Source organism: Mustela lutreola, chromosome 14 (genome assembly GCF_030435805.1).
Source record: "Mustela lutreola isolate mMusLut2 chromosome 14, mMusLut2.pri, whole genome shotgun sequence".
NCBI classification, from domain to species: Eukaryota; Metazoa; Chordata; class Mammalia; order Carnivora; family Mustelidae; genus Mustela; species Mustela lutreola.
In genome coordinates, this window is record NC_081303.1 from 40,416,387 (window position 1) to 40,434,113 (window position 17,727).

General features: G+C 41.3%; 1 protein-coding gene across 5 annotated transcripts in view; it reads right to left on the reverse strand.

Moving 5' to 3' along the window:
• Positions 1-17,727, reverse strand: part of HSD11B1 (hydroxysteroid 11-beta dehydrogenase 1) — a 64,348-nt gene that overhangs the window by 3,365 nt on the left and 43,256 nt on the right. The window lies entirely within an intron of this gene.

Consider the following 17,727-nt stretch of genomic DNA (forward strand, 5'->3'; position numbering starts at 1 on the left):
TTATTTATTTGAGAGAGAGACAGTGAGAGAGCGCATGAGCGATGAGAAGGTCAGAGAGAGGAGCCAACTCCCCGTGGAGCTGGGAGCCTGATGCAGGACTTGAACCCGGGACTCCAGGATCATGACCTGAGCCGAAGGCAGTCGTCCAACCCACTGAGCCACCCAGGCATCCCGAATTATTTAATCTTAATTGGTTTCTTGGTATCTACATAATCCATGAGTAATTCAGAGGATAAATGGAAGAGTTTATATATAAAATTTGGTACTGTTCCACTGTGGCTCTTTCCTTTCCAGTATGTTCCCCTATACTTTCTGGATGCTACAGAAACCCTAAACTCTTTTTTCTGGTTCTTCAAGGTAGTAAGATGGCAGTTGCCTATCCCAGATCAGATATGGTGTTAATTGTGGACTGCCCTTCGGCATAAGCTACAAAACTCATCTACTGTCAGTTCCCTGTTTCCCCCTTTCAGGTGTCAACAACTCTCCAGTTTTTGTAAGCTTTTGCTTTTTCTCTCCAGTGCTTTCAATGGTTGTTTTCTATATTTTGTCCAAAGTTTGATCTGGAGCAGGCTGGTCTGTTAGGTACCATTCTGCTGTTATTGGAATTGGAAACTCTATAAACTTACCAAATCAATGAAAGAAAATGACTTATTCAATAAAGATGCTAGTAAAGTTGGTTAACTCATTGAAAATAATTATTAGCTCCTTGTTCTATATCATATATCCAAAAAATTCTAGATGAAAAGTATGGCAGACACTGTTGTTTACCCAATATCCATTTCCCCCTTTTTAATAGTAGAATTTGATTTTTTTTAAACCAGGACAGCAGTGTGTTCAGATAAAAATATTTATTTCCTCAAGATTCCCTTGATCTTTTTTATGGCCAATGATCTAGTTCTGGCCAATGAGAAATCTAACAGAGGGGGTCTCTGGAAAAGATAATAATTTCCTAACGAACTAGGAGGATTCAGGTGACATGCATTTTTAAAATTTTGCCTCTTTTCTTTCATCCTAAATGTACTTCGGATGTGATGCCTAGCATTGCAGTGGTCATTTGTGAACCTGAGGAAAGCTACATATTAGGAATTATGGCACAGAAATGTAAAATGATTCTTGAAGATATAATAAGTCCATTAAACCAACCTTGAACTTATTCCCTGAGAAAAGGGAAGCCCTATTTAGTGTTAAGTGATTATAAGTAGAGTTTTGTTATATGTGCAGCAGAAAGCATCTTCTGACTGATAAAAAATAATTCAATCAGGAAAGAAGATAATATAGGTGGATATTTATCAGATCCTTGGTTATGAAAGATCATTCTAACAGAAAAGTAAAAAAAAATATGTAAAGGCAAAAAATATTTGATGATATAAAATGTAAAACTTCTATATGTGAAAGCAATAGCTATAATAACATCACTATAAAGGTAATGGGTAAATGAGAAACTAGAAAATAATTTAGAACAAAAGCTTAATATCTTTAATCTGAACTTCAATTCTTAATGTATTAACTCTTCAAAAAAATACAAACAAATCGGGCGCCTGGGTGGCTCGGTGGGTTAAGCTGCTGCCTTCGGCTCGGGTCATGATCTCGGGGTCCTGGGATCGAGTCCCGCATCGGGCTCTCTGCTCAGCAGGGAGTCTGCTTCTCTCTCTCTCTCTCTCTCTCTCTCTCTGCCTGCCTCTCTGTCTACTTGTGATCTCTCTGTCCAATAAATCAATAAATAAATCTTAAAAAAAAAATACAAACAAATCTCTCCAACTCCATTCTCAATCATGAGTTTTGGTTTGGAATTACTCTACAGTCAAGTTCCAGGAATGGGTGTGTGTGGCACAAGATGTCCAACCAGAGTATCTGATACCGCTTGGTTGTTGACTAGTCTAGGACTGGACCAAAGACTCCGTGAGGGCTTCAGGACACATTGTTGGTTGCCTAACCAGAATTTACTTCCCCTTTCTTCCTCTGTAACCGAACCCCGATTGATTTCATGTTTCTACCTGTTGTAGAGACTGCTAGCATGCTCTCAATATATCTTTTGTTCTTCTTCTTTAGTAGTGGAATCTCTGATGTGTGTCTGGGAAAATAATTATCTGGGATAAAATCCACATTTCTTAGCTTCTTTGAGCCAGATGTTGCCAAATGACTAAGTGCTGTCCAATGGGTTGTAAACAGAAACGTATCATGTGATTTCTGGAATATGTCCCTAAAAGAAGAAATCAGTCTCTCCCTTCCACTCCTTCCTCCTTCTTGGTGCCTAAAGGTAGATATGTTGGCTGTGGCTCCAGAATTACCTAAGATCATGAAGTAGAAGCCACATGTTGAGACTGGGAGAGCACTAAGAGAGGAGGGAAACTGGGTGACCATGGAGCCTCTCTCCTAGCCCTACCTCCAGGGTACTGCCTACCTCCAGACTGATTAACCTTTTGACTTATTTAATCTATTGCTGTTTTAAATTTTATGCATTAGAGAGCTGAACCTAATCCTTACTGAGAGTCCTTACTTTTATGCTGCCCATGTTCCAAAGGAAAGTTGATACCATCTCTAATGCTAGGGGTGCTATAATTGATTTAATCCAATCTCCTGGCCCATAATTGACACAGGAATGAGCATGTGCTCCATTTTCGACCAATGCCTTTTTTTTTTTTTTAATATTTTATTTATTTATTTGACACACAGAGAGAGAAATCACAAATAGGCGGCAGGTTGGGGGGGAGCAGGCTCTCCACTGAGCAGAGAGCCTGATGCCGGACATGATCCCAGGACCCTGAGACTATGACCTGAGCCGAAGGCAGAGGCTTAACCCACTGAGCCACCCAGGTGCCCTCAACCAATGTCTTGAGAAGAATTTTGTTGGAGAGTCTGAGAAAATTTTTTATTCTTCTGGGAGAGTTTCTTAAAGTAGCCATTTTTTGTTTCTCTTCTACCAGAAAATTTTGTGCATGAATATGGGGGCTAGGATTACTGCAGCTATCTCACTGTCAGCCTAGGGATGAAGCCACACATGGAAGAGAGCAGAGTCAAGAGAATCATAGGGAGTGAGCTTGAGCCAAGTCAGCCTTCAATCTGGACTTCAGTTACGTCAAAAATGTTTTCTATTGTTTAAGCTAAAAATAGACCAAATTATTTATGAGAATAGCATAGTGGGGGCACCTGGGTGGCTCAGTTGGTTGAGCAGTCGACTGCCTGCAGCTCAAGTCATGATCCTGTAGTTCTGGGATTGAGTCCCGCAGCAGGCTCCTGGCTCCGCAGGCGGTCTGTTTCTCCCTCTGACATTCCTCCTCTCATGCTTGCTCTCTCTCATTCTCTCTCTCTCAAAAAAATAAATAAAATATTTTTAAAAAGAAGAGAAAAGAGTAGCATAGTGGTTAAAAATATGAATTCTACAATTAGATGACCTGAGTGTGAATCCCAAGTATGGCATTTCTTAGCTGTCATATGTGGATAATAATACTGCTAAGCTGAAATGTAATATACTCAGCTCAAACTCTGGGACATAGAAGTATTTAGTAAATGTGATTGCTATTAGTATTCACATTTTAAATTGGTGAGAAAAGTATGAGCTATTCAAAAGATTATGTTGGGACAAATAGGCTATTTGGAGAAAAGTACCCTTCTAATAAAAGAATTCAAATTAGAGAGTATATGTGGAAAGTAAAATAACAAAATGAGGGACAATATATGATCTCAAGGTAAGAGATACTTTTTAAAAAAGACTGTATTTATTTATTTGACAGAGAGAGAGGGGGAAAAAAAAAAACCAAAAGAAGGAGGTACAGCGGGCAGAGGGAGAAGGAGAAGCAGGCTCCTAGCTGAGCAGGGAGCTCGATTATGACATGGGGCTCAATCCCAGAGCCTGGGATCATGACCTGAGCTGAAGGCAGATGCTTGACCAACAGAGCCACCCAGGTACCCCAAGAGATGCTTTTTAAAGCATGAAATCAAAGGAATAGATAATGAAAGAATATATAAATAGGTTCAAATATACAAAATTTTAAAGGCTGCTGAGTTCTGGAGATGCTCACCATTGTCTTTTTTTTTTTTTTTTCTTTAACCATTACCTTTCTACACACATACCCTTCAAAAAGATTTTGCCTTCACAGTCATAGAAGAAGGTGAGGCCAGTGATAGCTAGCACGCACAATGGCTTAACATCCATCATGGTCTCTCTCAAGATATTGAAATAAGTGATGCAAGGATTCTAATTAGCTGCTGTTGGATTTTGAACTAAAAAGTTGTGTAAGGTTGGGACTGGGGTTGCCATTTCCAGCCATGGAAAAGGATAAGCAAACAGACAAACGGCCATGTGGAGTAGACAAACAAAAAAATCACAAAAATGAAGATAATAGGAGCTAACACTTATTTAGCTCTTAGGTGCCCATCTCAAGGCTAGACAATTGCCTGACGTTACAGAGTTAATGAGTAGGAGAACCAGGAGCCAAATCAGGATTCAAATTCGACTCTAGTGGCCCACAATTTCAAGCAGCAGGGGATAGCTCCTCAGAAGAAGCCACTGTTCTTTTTTTATTTTATTTTAATCCCAGTATAACAAATGTATAGCTTTATATTAGTTTCAGGTGTCCAGTAGTCATTCAACAATTCTATACATCACTGAGTCAGAAGCCACTGTTATTTATCTGAGTATTTTTCCAAAGCCATTCCTGAGTTGGTGAAGATTCTCTCTGCTTGACAATTAAGCCCCCAAATAGGCAAAATTTATGAATAGCGTTACTATTTTCCCTTCTAAGCTGACAGATGAGCTACCCATAGGGCTAATCACTTTTAGTCCCTTTATGTTAGTTTCCTAGGGCTGCCATAATAAGTCGCCACAATCTTGAAGGCCTGAGTCCACAAAAATGTATTTTCTCATAGTTCTGGAGACTACAAGTCCCAAACCAAGGTATCAGCAGGGCCATGTTCTCTCCAAAGTCTCAAGTGGAGAATTCTTCCTTGTTTCTGCAAGCTCCTGATGTTTGCTGCCAATCTTAGGCATTCCTTGGCTTATCAATGCATTACTCTGATCTCTGCCTCCATTTTCACATGGCCTCCTCCAATTCTGTCTCTGTCTTACTTTTCTTATTAGGACACTTGCCATTGGATTTAAGCTCACCTATATAACCTGGGATGATCTCATCTTGAGATCTTTACCTTTATTACATCTGTAAAGACCTTTTTTCATATAAGGTCACATTCACAGGTTCCAGGTTGACATATCTGCTCACTCTTCCCTTTGAGATGATAATAAAGATATTGACTGTATTATTTGTCCAGGTAGCAACAGGGATGCAGAAGAAAGAGACCATGTTAACCATAGTCTGAATTCCTGTAACAGTGATTTTGGTCCCACTAAGGGAGCTTAGTGTATCCCACTTTCTGTCTTTAATTATGCCTTAGCTTCTGCCAAAGCACAAAAAGATATTAAATTGTTTTGCAGGAGAATAGAAGAGATTTTTGGTGGTGGTGGTGTTTTGTTTGTTTGTTTGTTGTTCTCGAGAGAAGAGAGAAAGGGAAAGAGGAAGAGAGGAGAGAGGTAGAGAAACAGCCAGACATGGAAGAAAACCTCCTGGAAAATTCACCGGTAGAAGCATGGTTTAAAAAAATATATTTTTTAAAAGACTTTATGTATTTAAGAGAGAGAGAGAGAGAGCAAGAGCACACAAGTGGGGAGAGGGGCAGAGGAAGAGAGAGAAGCCGATGCCCCACTGAGCAGGGATCCTGAGGCAGGGCTCAATTCCAGGACTCCAGGTTCGTGACCTGAGCTGAAGGTAGACACTTCACTGACTGAGCCACCCAGGTGCCCCTAAAAAAATATTTTTAAATGGTGAAGAAATATATTGAATTATTAGACAAGGGTCAAGATTGAACAAATTCTGTTGAAAACTCTAACTTTTACTAGGAAAACTACGCATGAGGTAAACGGCAACTGTCTTTCTCAGTCATTATAACCAAATTTTATATCTTAAATTTTGTGACCTGCTATTGATCTGCAAACCTTTAAACCAGTAATTCTCAAATTCATGGAGAGATGGGGCACCTGGGTGGCTCAGTTGGTAGAGCACACGACTCTTGATCTCAGGGTTGTAAGTTCAAGCTCCATGTTGGGTGTAGAGATTACCTAAACATAATAAAATTCTTAAAAAAATATATGGAGAGACCCTACAGATTTGAGTCTACTCCCTTCTCAGAGTCTTCTAGTTTGTTTTCTGGAGTAGAGGACTGTGTTGAGAGGTTCAGTAGGAAAGAAGGTCTTTATCCATAAAGGATATTTATGGTGGCCTTTGAGGGTGGGTGTGGGAGCAGGAGATGCATGGTGACATAAACTCATTGAACCTGATCTAGGAGCTCCCAGAAGAAGTGGAGAGGGAAGTTCTTTGGAAGGGGCTTCCTGAAATCTTATGATAGCAGCTGGGTAAACTATCATTACATTATGAGTCACTGTGTCTCTTTAAAGCCCAAACTAGTGTTACCGGGCAAACCATGTGTCCCAAATCTAAACTGGATATTTATGTGAAGAAAGATATTGAACTAACCAGGAAAGTTCAAACTTCACCTTCAGGAGGTAGGCTGTGAATTCTGCTTTGATGAGAGAAGGTACAGAAGGGCCAGGGATGGGCAGGAATGCCTTGTACAAAGACTAGAGGTGGGGATGGGTCACTTATAAGAAGAAGCTAGTAGAACAAGAAAAATAATAACAACACAGTTCATTATATTTTCTTCTTTTCAAAAGTATAGGCTATTAAGTACTTGTCCAAAACCCACAGGGCCTGATGTGTTAAGGAATTCAGAATTATTTTTGGAACTTAGGAGGTGGTATGGGGTTTATGGTGTGTACTACATAATACCCCCAGTAGTCTGAGGAGGCAGGTTGTAAGTAAACATATGATTATTTCTGCACTAAAATATTTGAAAGTTCACACTGAGATAAAAGCTTTAAGTAGCTTCCCTTCAGTTCAGGTTAAACTAACTATAGATAATTAATTACGGGGGAAGAAATCCTTAGTATTCAGAGCTCCTACCCCCCTCCCCACCCCTAATCCTATCCTCTACCCTTCACCCCCCAGCCCATACCTTTTTGGATTTTGGAGTTGCAGATAAAGGATTTTGTGAACCAGTCTAGGCTCACTAAAGAAAAGCTGAAACATTTCAAAAAGTAGAAAAAAGAGAAAAGAAGGGAGAAAAATCTCCTAAGTGCTCACTATTCCAAAAACAACACTGCTGCATTTCATTCAAGTCTGTTTTCTATTCATGGAGCTGTTCTTAAAGTTTTCTGTATAACGCAGATACGCTTGTGTGAGGGAACCTCTGTGTTCTGCTATACGTGAAATATATTTAGAAGTTTCAGAAAGCTCAAAAGGGCAAGGCCCCTCTAAAAACCCAGATTTTTATTTTTTAGAAGGGTTCCATGAGTTAAGGGGCCCTGGCCAAGATGGAATAAATAACATGTAACAGGATGTTAAAAATTGACTTCTGTTCTAGTTTCAGCTGAGGTTCAAAGGCTGAGAGCAAACTGGCAAATGCCTTTGTCTTCTGAAGCAAGGTTCCAGACTACCTGTGCACTTACACAGCATGTGGTAACACAGATAAGCAAAAACCTGAAAAACCCCAAAACCAAAAATGTGTTTGCAGCATGTAGACCTTCATCCATCCTGAGGGAAGAAAGGGACTGAAGGCGCAGAGGCCAGAGGGCATGGAGTAGGAAGAGGATGTTGAGCTGACTCGCCGTGACCTTCTAAGGAGAAGGGGTGGGCCTTCCCCTCATGTCCATTCTTGTGAAAGAAGCTCCAAGGGCACCTCATGGAGAGCTTGTCCCAAGGAGTTTGAGGAGCATCAAGGACTGGGGTTTGAACCAACCCAAGAGGTCTGCTTACTATGGGCAAGGCCACTGCAGAACGGGTGCGAACTGTGTCGGACAGAAGGGAAGGAAGGCTTCCTGTAGGAAGCTGGACATCCAGCCCCCCACTCGGCTTGCTGCCACCGTAGGGGCTTTGTCTTAACACTCATCCCTTCTTCCCCAGAGTCATTTCCAATCCTGTCCCAAAGAGCAGCCCCAAGTGGTGTGTATCCCCCTGTATTCCCACTGAACTCCCAGGGCCAGAGGGAAATACATCCCATAAGCACTCGCTGCCCCAATCACAAGAAGAACCAGCAGTGTTCCAGCAGGGGCTTCCTAAAGATACCCACAAAAATCCCCCATGCAAGAGCCAGATTTGGTCATGCTCCCAGCTCCGACAGCGTGAGCTTTGAACGTTTGCTGTGGCCAGAGCTCAGTGGTATATTAACCAGGTGTCAGCCAAGGAAGGCCTCACCTATCCTGGACCTTCCTTCTTCCCTGTGCTCACCTCTTTTCTTTTAAACAAGAGGGGCTAGAGGGAGCCTGGTAAGGGAGGAAAAACTGAACGCATCTCTCCTTGCTACAGCAGGCTCAAGCTCTATCAGGGGAGAAGCTTTAGTGAAATTACTCGTGACCGGACATTTTAATTACTGAAGTGAGACCTTTCTTGAGATTGGAGGCAGCCAGAGGATCTTTTATTAGCCGACAGCACTGCCCTCTGCCTGCCATCATATCCAGTTTCAGGGATGAGCTAACCCACAAGAATAAAGTTATTTTCTGACTGCAGACCCCAAGATTCACTTGTGAACTACCAGTTAGAAGGCAAAGTATGATCTTAATGAAATCAAATGAACAAGTAAATAAATGTACTAATTTGCGTGAAACTGTCATGAAACTAAGGGGGTAGAGGCCTGAGCTCTTCTGCCCAAGGGTAGGTTTCATTTCCGGAGGGGATAGAATGGAGCCATCGGGGCAGAATAGATGTATGTTAGCTCGGTTTCTCTCCTGGGAAGTTTTAGACCGCTGAGAAACAGAGCTCTGGCGATCATATTTTCTGAAGAAAATATGGGACATGGAGTCTGACAAGTAAGAGTGCAGACTTTGTGATGAATAGGACATACTGTTTGCAATTAGCTCTGTCCCAGAAACGCTGGGACATAGCCACCGTAGGAACAGCAAGAGCCAGAGGGCTGGCAGCTCAGCTGTGTGCTGGAGCTTGTTAGTGGAGAAGAAGAGGTCAAAAGCAGGCCTCAGGGCTTTTTGTTCATCCACTCCACACCCTCCATCCCCAACTGCCCCGCTGAGATTTTGAAATTACAGTATTTCCATTTCAAAGGCAGATTTTCAACTGAATTGAGAGCTCCAAAGAAAGTGTGCAGGGTGGAAAAACTTCATTTCTGCCCACCTTCAGACTCTCAGAGTGACCCCAGGCAAATGCGCCACATCTCCCACTGAGCGAACCCCAACACAGGGTTCACCATGCCTTGGTGGCTTCAAGGCTGGAACTCATCCCAGATCTGGCGCCTTTTATCCAGCTCTTCCTAAAAATATTTCCTGAGCTGGGCCCCTGAGGGTCTAACCTCTTTAGTTGTTTGGGTTGAGTTGGGCTCTAAAGATAAATCCGTCTTTCTATTGCAGGCTTTGGAGAACCTGAGGTATCATTGTAAACATTGGGACAACCCACAGTCCCGTGAAGCAAAGGGAATGGATGGTGATGCCAGGGGGGTATGTTGAGTGAGAAGAGAAGAGGGCTCAGGGTGGAAAGAATCTTAAGGAAACCAAGAGTACGACTTCGGGATAAAGAGAACTAAGCAAGGCATTCTGGGTGGCCAGGGGACATGACACCTGGGAGGTGGTGTGATTTGGCAGAACACAAAAGAGGAGAGTACGTTCTTGAAACGGTGCAAAATGTACCAGAGATAAGTAAGATAAAACCTGTTACCTAGGTTTTGCAAGATGACTTTGACAAGGGCTTTTCTGTGCAGGTACGGGGCCATGAAGCGTGGCTCCTCCTACTGTCCCGATCACATGAGCACATCTCCAGAGTAGATTTCAAGAGCTCGCACAGTTGCTGTGCCTGACCATTTCCACTTGCATTACCTAATCACCCATATCTGGCCAAAATAGTTGTGCTTGGAGAAAGGAGGGTGATCATCGTCCTATGTGTTCCTCCACTGCGGATTAGGGAGGTATTTGCATTTCCATCATTAAGAGAGGCTTTAAGATTACTTGGAGAGCTTTGCCAAGTGTCCACAAGAGTTTGGGAACTAGTTGAGTGCATTGTGGGATCAAATGTACCAATGAGTATCAGGCTTCTCAAAAACCAAGTATGGAGCCCATGGAGGGGAGCTGGCCTGGGGCCACCTGCTCAGGGATAGTGGGGTGGACTGGGCCGAGAGGGATGGGCTGATCAAAGCCTTTGGGCTGACGAAGAAGCCAAAAAGAGCGAACTGCAGGAAACATTAGCACATCTCCTGCAGGGAAGCTCCAAGGAACCCGCCAAAAGGCCCCACAAAATCCACTGTCATACCTCTTCCAAGTCACTAGATCCCTAGGATGGAGATTTTTTTTTTTTTTTTTTAAATAACTTCAAACTTAGAGTTGCAAGAAGAGTACAAAGGACCTCTCCCTTCCCCTTCCTGAATCATTTGGGAGTAAATTGCTGTAATTGAGGTAATTGCCGACCCAAAGCCCCACGGCCCCTGAATATGTTAGTGTGCATTTCCTACACAGAGGGACATTCTGGGACTTAACCACAATGCAACTATCAAAATGTGGCAAGTAATTTATTGGTTTCCTAGACCTGCTGTAACAAATTACTACAAGCTGGCTGACTTAAGACAACAGAGGTTTATTCTTTCACAGTTCTGGAGACCAGAAGTCTGAAATCAGGGTGTTGGCAGGGCTGCATGCCCTTCAGAGGTTCTAGGGGAGAGAGGATCCTCCCTTGATTTTTCTAGCTTCTAGTGTCTGTCAGCATTCCTCATGGCTTATCACTCCAGACTCTGCCTCTCTTTTCACACAGCTCTCTCCTTCTGGCCATGTCTTCTCATCTATCTCTTATAAGGACACTTGCCATTGGATTTAGAGCCCAAACCAGGTCATCCAGGATGACCTTATCTCAAAATCCTTAACTTAATTACAACTGCAATGACCCTTTTTTCAAATAACATCACATATATAGGTTCAGGACCTTAGGACATGGATGTATCTTTTTGAGGGTCACCATTCAACGTACTACAATATTTTGTAGGGTGGTACTTAAAATTAAAAAAAAACTTATTAACCAGTGTTAAGTGTACAGTCCAGTGGTATTGAGTACATTCATATTGTTGTGCCAATCATTACCAGCATCCATCTCCAGAGCTCTTTTCATCTTGCAACACTGAAACTGTGTGTATCCATTAAGAATAATTCCCCATACCCCTCTCCTCCTAGCCCCTGGCAACCACTATCCACTTTCTATCTTTATCATTTTGACTGTTCTAAGCATCTAAGTGTAATTATATAGTATTTGCCTTTTTGTGACTAGTTTATTTCACTTAACATAATGTCCTCAAGGTTCATCCACTTTGTAGCATATATCAGAATTTCCTTTCTTTTTAAGAATGAATTGAATGTCTTCCTTTCTCTTTCTCTTTCTTTTCTTTTCTCTTCTCTTTTCTTTCTTTCTTTCTTTCTTTCTTTCTTTCTTTCTTTCTTTCTCTCTCTCTCTCTCTCCCTCTCTCTCTCTCTCTTTCTTTCTTTCTTTTCTTCCCTTCCCTTCCCTTCCCTTCCCTTTCCTTTTTAAAAGATTTTGTTTATCGTGGAAACTCTGTTGTTAAGCGTCTGCCTTTGGCTCGGGTCATGATCCCAGGGTCCTTCTCTGTCTCCCACTCCCCCTGCTTCTGTTCCCTCTCTCACTGTCTCTCTCTGTGTATTTGACCCAGAGAGAAAGTACGAGCAGGTGGAGCAGCAGGCAGAGGGAGAGAGAGAAGCAGGCTGTCTGCTCAGCAAGGAGCCTGACAGGGGACTCGATTCCAGGACCCTGGGATCAGGACCCAAGCTGAAGGCAGATGCCCAACTGACTGAGTGACCCAGGTGCCCCTGAACTGTATGTATGTACTACATTTTGCTTATCTATTCATCTGTTGATGGACCCTTGGGTTGCTTCCATGATTTAGCTATTGTGAATAATGTTCTATAAACACAAGTGTACAAGTATCTTTTGGGGTGTACTTTCAGTTCTTTTGAATATATGCAAAGGAGTATAATTTCTAGATCATATGGTAATTCTATTTTTAATTTTTAATTTTTTGAGGATCCTCGATACTAGTTTCCATGGTGTTTGCACCATTCAACATTCCCACCAACAGTGTACAAATGTTCCAATTTCTCTACATCCTCCCCAGATCTTGTTGCTTCCTGTTTTTGTTTTTATTTTGTTTTGTTTTGTTTTTATTTTTGATAAGGACCACCCCAACAGTTGTTAGGTGGTATCCCATGTGGTTGGATCTACATTTCTCTGATAATTAGTGATGTTGAGCATCTTTTCATATACAGTTGTTTATTCAGGTCCTTTTTTCATTTTTGAATATTGTTTTTCTCTTGTTGAGTAGGGTGGCACTTTAAGACTATGTAAATGCCGTGTTTCTTATTAAACTTTCACCCTCCAGTTTTGGCATCCATTGATGTTTTCTGGCTGAATTATTATTAATTTTTTTGAATTATTGCTACTTATTTCTAATTTCATCACTCCTCCTGTATTTCTCATTTAGCTTTCCATTATATGGAAATGCATTCTCCACTCCCCACTTGTTTGTGTATTTATTTATCTCATTATGGAATTTAGTGCGTCTTATGGGCTATAATCTGTTATTGTCATTATTTATTTGAACATCCCAATGGTTATAGGTTTGGCTTGTGGGAGCCTTTTAAAAGTTTCTGTGTCCTAGTAACATGTCCCTATATTCTTTGGGTAGTTTTTTAATTGCTGGCACAAGAATTTCAGGTTCATCTTAAACCTTTCCTGGCACTGCCCTGGAATCAACCATTTCTCCAAGAATACTTGGCTTCTTTTAGTGGAGAATGATATTTAGAAACCACGATCTGGACACTCAGTGTGCTCCCAGGTCCTCTCAGTAGGCAGAGCAAGGGAATTATATGCATGCATATATAGACATACAAATCTGTATTTCCATATCTATTCATGGATTTTAAGAACGATTGTTTCATAGACATCTCCAGGACCAGTCCAATATCATAGGGTTCATTCGAATTTGTTACACTGACAGCAAGATCCATTTTCCTTAGTATGTATTACTTCTTTGATGAATGCGCCTTGTGTGTCATTATTCTGTAGTTATTTCTGAGCCCTCTGTGTGGATGCCCTCCTCATCCTCCCTGGACTCTGGCACTTCCTACCAGGGCTCATGGGTGACCTCTATACTCGATGTTGGGCTGCCCTTAGCGGCACCCATTGCAAATGTCCCCATTGCCTCTCTTAGTTCTAATGTTCCAGGTGCCACACAGACACCCTGCTTGGCCCACCTGAGCTCTGAAAGTCCTCACAAGGCTACCATTGCTGTCTCTTTTATGGACGCCCTCTTCATCTCATCTCAGTGTTGCTATTCCAAGTCAGGCTGCCACTGCCGCTCCCTGACATAGACCTGTCTGATCCTGCCCAAGTTGGACAACGTGGGCTGGCAGAAGCAGTCTTTAAGGAAGATTACCCAAAGCCTGTGCAAATGACTCAGACAGGTCAACCATCTTCCACCCTGCTTCTTTCCTAACTCTGTCCTCCCCGTGGCCTCACTGATTAAACTTGAGTCAATGGTTGTGCCTCCAGGCTGGTAAAGTCACGAATAACTTCTGGGATTGGCTTAAAAAATTCAGGTGAGCCAATCAGACGCCTCTTCTTTTGGGAGGGGGGCGGGAATTGGAGTTGGAGATCGAGTGACCAGGAGGTTTGGCCATGGGGCAGAAGTTCAAAGCATATGGAGAGCTGATAGGCTGAGAAAGGGGCCGTGGCAGCCAGGTTGAAGCAGGTGGCCAGGTTGAAGCAGGTGGCAAATGAAGCAGAGCCTAATGGAGAAAAGAGAAAGGGGAGCAGGTGTGCTGAGAAAAGCCGGTATGGTAGAGACATGCTATCTCTGGGAGATCTTGGCCTGGCCTTCTTTCCAGGCAGCGTGTCTGCTACAATTGCCATAAGGCCAGTGGTCTCCCCAGGGATGGGCTGAGACAGGTGTATGTCCAGCGTGGGCCAGGGATCCGGCACCCCTTCAAAATAATATTCTTTAAATATTGTTAACATTTAATGTTACTTACTTTTTAAATGCTAGAAATAAAGGATTTATTATATGCACTTATCACATGGGAGTTCCTGAACCAGACAGTTTTGTTGGAAAATAGCAAATAATTTAAAACCCATATAATAAAATGGACTACGCGTTAACTGGATCCTGAACTTTCAGTCGACTGTGATGGCTGACTTGAGGCACACGTGAGTGGGCTGTTTTCAGTGTTGGTAGCTTTGCTTGCAGATTGGTAGACAAGCTGAAAAAAAAATCCTCCAATAAATGTTTTCCTGTGTACATCTGTGACTGGATTGGTGGTTCTATCTTGAGAGATTCTCAACATTATGTCTGCTGAGTGAAATGACGGAAGAACTTCTGAGGCTACTGATACATTTTGCCAAATTGTTTTAGACAAAATGAACAATGAGGGACTAGACTTTTAAAGATCAGTGATGGAAACCACTTAAAAATAGGTTTTAAAAAATCATACTCTTCCCTACCAGGAGTATATGAGAGTGACCAGTAGCTCCACAGCTACTCTGTGGAGGGAACAAAGTTCTCGGCAATTGACAATTTTGTAGGCAAACAAACAAACAAAACAACAAAAATCAACCCTCCACTCCCACCATGGCATTTAGTGGTTTGAATTTGATAATGCAGTAGTTTTAAGTTACTTAAATTTGCTTATTTACTTGTGAAATGGAGCACAATCTCTAATCTACCCTCGCCCCAAATCAGCCATCATGGGAGGAGAAATATTTTGGTTCCAGTTACCATATAGGAACCCAATCCCTTACTTTTTGTTTAAAAAAAAAAAAATTATTCTGATTTTTCTAATTATCCTAAAGCTCATTGTGCAAGAAACAGTTCTGAAGTCTGTAAAATGAAAGATGAAAGCCCTATCTTTTTTTTTTTCTTTAAAGATTTTTTTTAAATTTATTTGACAGAGAGACAGAGCACGAGTCGAGACAGGACGAAGCAGGCTCCCCGCTGAGCAGGGAGCCTGATGTGGGGCTCTATCTCGGGACTCCAGGATCATGACCTGAGCCAAAGGCAGATCCTTCACTGATGGGGAACCATCATGCACTCAAAAAACCCCTTTAAACACAGTTGGGCTCATACTATATATAGTGTTCTTTAAATTACTTTTCCTTCAAACACTGTTTTTATAGTTAGTATGTATAAAAATTTACATAGTATTTCACTGCAATTTAGAAACCTGTCACTAGTGGTGAATATTCAGATTGCTTTCAGTTTTCAAATAACAATAAACAATGTAACGATCATTTACACTGAAGTAGGGGGCTCTGCAGTGATGTCCCTAGCCTTGCTTTCCTTGCTCCCTGCCAGAGCCCTGGCACTGTGTGTGGCTCAGAGTGGAGCTGCAGTTCATATCTTTTGAATAAATGAGTGAAAGTATTTTGCGAACACTTTTGCAAATATGTGTAGAATAAATTTCTCAGATGTAAAGTTGTGCTCTCTCTCCCCAGACCTGTCTTATCCTGAAATATCTTAAGTGGACTTCTACTTACTGAAATCAATACTTATTTCAGCAGGAATTCTCCTTGGGTCAAACCCAACTGTCTAAAGGTCTATATTCACACCATGTCAACTTCACTTTTCACTTTATTAATTTTATACTTAGCTGAGTTTCAAAGATATGCCTTTGTCAACATTTGCGACAAGAAGCTGCATATGAAATCAATTAGGTTATTTATTATTAGAAAAGTTTTGCTAACATCTCGATGGGCAGAGGCATGGCAAAACAATTCACAGAATAGAAAATATAAATGTCCTATAAACACATGAAAATGTAATTAATTCACTATTGGCTGGACCTTTATTAAATATCCACTACGTGCCATGTGCTGCTGTAGGAAATAAGATATAATGTAATAAAAAATGAACACCACTGCTCTCAAAGGGACAGGGACCATGTTTCATGTCAAATGAAACTTATCACTACTAAACACCTTTCTCTTTTACCTACAAACTTGTCAATTGCCAAAAATTTTGTGAACTCTGCAAAGTAGTTGTGAGAGGAATACTTGTGTCTATACTTGGGGTGGGAACGGGCCATGATGCTCATATTCATCTAAATTCGTTTTTATTTTTGTATATTTTAAAAGTCTACTCTTTTATTTTTCCTTTCATCTAAAGCGGTTTGGAAAGATGTACCAAAAGCCTTCAAAACGTTTCTATCATTTCATCCAGTAAATCTAGTACTAAGAATTTATTAAGGAAATAATCATCAGCTCAGCCACATGTTTAAATAGAAGACATTTATTACAGGATTTTTAAAATAGCAAAATATTGGAAGGAACCTAAATGTTTGTCAATAGAAACATAATTGTTTTATATCTCTACCTTTTTTGGAAAGAAATTCTCCAAAATATTGGGATGATTATGGATGATTTTTACTTTGAGTTTTACACTTTTCTTCTTTTTCCAGATATTCATAGAATGTGTCTGTGTGTGTGTTGATTTTTAAAATTATGGAAACATTTAAGAAAGTTGTTAGGGGCATTGCTCTTTTCATTACTTTCTGCATGTACTTTATGTCTTTCATGAGAAATTTATTTTAGATATTATTTGCTTCCTATAGTACCTCCTTCTTTTGAATATAATCTTATCTATAAACTGACCTTCTTCTTTTTCTTTTTGTTAAGAAAATTCAAGAGGCAGGGGCATCTGAGTGGTTTAGTTGGTTAAGCGGCTGCCTTTTAGCTCAGGTCATGATCCCGGGGTCCTGGGCTGAGTCCTCCCTGCATTGGGCTTCCTGCTCAGCGGGAAGTCTGCTTTGCTTCTCCCGATCCTCTACCCCCTTCCTAACTTGTACTCTCTTTCTCTCTCTCAAATAAATAAAATCTTTTAAAAAAATTTCAAGAGGCAAATCTGAAACTTAAGGACTGCATCTGTGTAGAGTCTGATTTTGGCATTATATTCTTTTCTTAAGATCTAGTTTTCTGTATGTATATTTTCAAGTAGAGTGTATTTGTTCTAAGCCTTCTCAAACTCCTCACAAGTAAATGTAAAGACACGATGGTAGAACTCCCCTCTTTTCACCAAGAAATGCACTGGAACAAAAATCAGTAGACTAGCAGGCTTAAGTAGACACGATGACTCAAGCTCTACCCAGCCTTTCAAGGGGAAAAGGTGGACCAATGGTTGTCACGAAGGGCACGATCTTGTTCACAACCTGGACTAAATTGTTAATGTCTTCAGCAAGAAATCATCTTTCCCCCTTGCAGATCTCCACTTGCCCCTTTTGCAGGGCTGGTACAACAATGAACCTGAGGACGAGTCCAACAGGTTCTGTCTCAGTCCTTCGGGTTTGCCTAAACACCACCTCTTGACTTTAGGCTAGCATGGCTCCAGAAACTTTTATGTCCAGGTTGTTGATTCTTCCTTGAATCTTTTCGGCCTTCCTGCAGACACTATAGATGACATATCTGTAAATGTAGGTATCTCATTCCCCCCTATGTTCCCCCAATCTCCTCAAAATAGTCCAAGTCTACAGCACCACCTCCCTCCTGCCCACTTCAATACCTCTATTTGCATGTATAAACACTTCCACTCACCTTGGAAAGTGTGGTTCCTGAAAATTCTTTCTTTCTTTTTTTTAAA